Here is a 2,500-nt window from a genome sequence, read left to right on the forward strand (position 1 = left end):
CACACACACATACGCAGTTCTGCCCGCACGCACGCACACACGTTCGCTGGCAAACACACCCAGACTCATATTCACACACACACACACACACGAAAACAGTTGACAGCGCGCACGCACGCGTTCACATTCTCACACACACACACACACACACAGTTCTGCCAGCATAGGAAGCACGCATAGGCACTGACTCACATATACACATAATGCACACTAACGTGTATTTTGACACACTGGTTTCGTTTAGGTGAGGTGAGGGTAGGTTAGGATAGGATAGGTTAAGTTACACCCTTCTTAATGTAAATAAAATGGTAAATAAATCTCAAGGTAAAAATGTGTCCTAGTATTGAAGGATTAAAATAGTGATGATTGTGGCCATTAATCTTTTCTCTCTCTCTCTCTCTCTCTCTCTCTCTCTCTCTCTCTCTCTCTCTCTCTCTCTCTCTCTCTCTTGTAACGGTGTCACACAGTAATGGACATCGTATTTGTCATTAAATTAATTCATTTATTATTACACGTGTATATATATGTGTTGTATGTCTAAATATGGTAACGAGTGTGGCACCAAAGACGGGTGAGCTGACAGGATCACGCCACCCTACGTCACACGAGTCATGGAACTTTCCATAACCTATTTATTGCCATCGATAATTAATGGGTTGCATGTACATTATATTATATAAGTTATTTGCATACTTATCTCTTATGTAATGTATTTTAACATGTACTAATCTTATTCGTAGGTTAATTTTCCTTGCCTAATACATGTAATTAGATAGGGTTGCCATACGTCCAGATTTTTCCGGACATGTCCGGAATTCAGATAAAGAAATCTGCGTCCGGGGAGATTTTTGAAAATCCCTCAAATGTCCGGAATTTCACCTTCCATCAGTAACTGTTAAAAAATCACATTTATTAGATTTCCTTGGGTTGAAATGAGAGAGAGAGAGAGAGAGAGAGAGAGAGAGAGAGAGAGAGAGAGGGTTCATCAGTGGCAGCTGCTTTGGTTTGGTTTCGGTCAAGACTGACGTGTATGGGTCCTATATGAAGTCGGTGTTCGCAGCCTTCCCAACGCCGCCTCATGTTTTCCAGTATATCAGGACCATAATCAGGTGTTAGTGAAGGTGTCCGGAATTTTGATAGTTCATATATGGCAACCCTAAATTAGAAGACTATCATCTTTAATATACCAATGTATAGGGACTGTGGTAAACCCACTCAGCGTGCCTTGAACCGGCTGGAAGTCAATCAGCTTGCCGGGGTGTAACGCGTTATCACGTACCGACACAGGTTGTCCCGTATACGCCACACCTTTCTCCAGATCGCTGTATTTAATCTTAAATATATTTATAGACAAATACAAGTTCACCTTTGATATTCACCTGAAAAAACAAACTAAACCAAGTGACTTTACCTACAACAGAGAGGTAAAAACTAATTAATAGCATCCCGGGGTAATTGATAATTCTAAATAACTCGCCGGAACTCTCTCTCTCTCTCTCTCTCTCTCTCTCTCTCTCTCTCTCTCTCTCTCTCTCTCTCTCTCTCTCTCTCTCTCTCTCTCTCTCTCTCTCTCTCTCTCTCTACCTGCGGCAGGCCACCAATGAATGTGGGGTCAGGATGGAAGGAGGTGGGGAGGACTGAGTTGTTTGTCTCCCCTCTTTGCACAGCTCTCTTAGTCTCTACCAGGCGGCCGTCAACCTTGTGTGGCCGAGCCTTCTGCACCGCGTCTACGTGCTCGGGACTGTCAAAGGTCACGAAGCCGAACCCTCGCGACCTGTAGTGTGTGGTGAGTGTGTCGGTTATGGGGTGGTGGTGGTGGTGGTGGTGGTGAAATAGAAATAAAATATATATATATATATGAAATATATATATATATATATATATATATATATATATATATATATATATATATATATATATATAGAGAGAGAGAGAGAGAGAGAGAGAGAGAGAGAGAGAGAGAGAGAGAATTATCTATTATACTCAATTTCCGTTAATGATACTTTTTTTATCTTTATTCGTTGATTTACAGGCAGGGTTGACTTGAGAGAGAGAGAGAGAGAGAGAGAGAGAGAGAGAGAGAGAGAGAGAGAGAGAGAGAGAGAGAGAGAGAGAGAGAGATTATTATCAATTTCCGTTAATGATACTTTTTTTCATCTTCATTCGTTGATTTACAAGCAGGGTTGACTGAGAGAGAGAGAGAGAGAGAGAGAGAGAGAGAGAGAGAGAGAGAGAGAGAGAGAATTATTATTGTTATTATCTATTATAATCTATTTCCTTAAATTTCTGGGCACTCCACCCAGCAACTCTCTCTCTCTCTCTCTCTCTCTCTCTCTCTCTCTCTCTCTCTCTCTCTCTCTCTCTCTCTAGTAGTAGTAGTAGTAGTAGTAGTAGTAGTAGTAGTAGTAGTAATAATAATAATAATAATAATAATAATAATAATAATATGATGATGATGATGATGATGATGATAATATGCAACATGTGAAATTATAATAAC

General features: G+C 40.5%; 2 long non-coding RNA genes across 5 annotated transcripts in view; one reads left to right on the top strand and one right to left on the bottom strand.

Annotated features, from left to right (window-relative positions):
- Positions 1 to 2,500, top strand: part of LOC123502401 — a 33,193-nt gene that overhangs the window by 14,751 nt on the left and 15,942 nt on the right. The window contains exon 2 of one of the 4 annotated variants that reach the window (XR_006674015.1): positions 1,594 to 1,786. The exons of 2 other annotated variants lie outside the window; for them this stretch is intronic. This is a non-coding gene — a long non-coding RNA (uncharacterized LOC123502401). The remainder of the gene's footprint in view (positions 1 to 1,593; positions 1,787 to 2,500) is intronic. One more of the 4 variants, XR_006674016.1, reaches the window with a different exon arrangement.
- Positions 1,492 to 2,500, bottom strand: part of LOC123502448 — a 1,509-nt gene continuing 500 nt past the window's right edge. The window contains exon 2 of the long non-coding RNA XR_006674080.1: positions 1,492 to 1,774. This is a non-coding gene — a long non-coding RNA (uncharacterized LOC123502448). The remainder of the gene's footprint in view (positions 1,775 to 2,500) is intronic.

Source organism: Portunus trituberculatus, chromosome 11, assembly GCF_017591435.1.
Source record: "Portunus trituberculatus isolate SZX2019 chromosome 11, ASM1759143v1, whole genome shotgun sequence".
NCBI lineage: Eukaryota > Metazoa > Arthropoda > Malacostraca > Decapoda > Portunidae > Portunus > Portunus trituberculatus.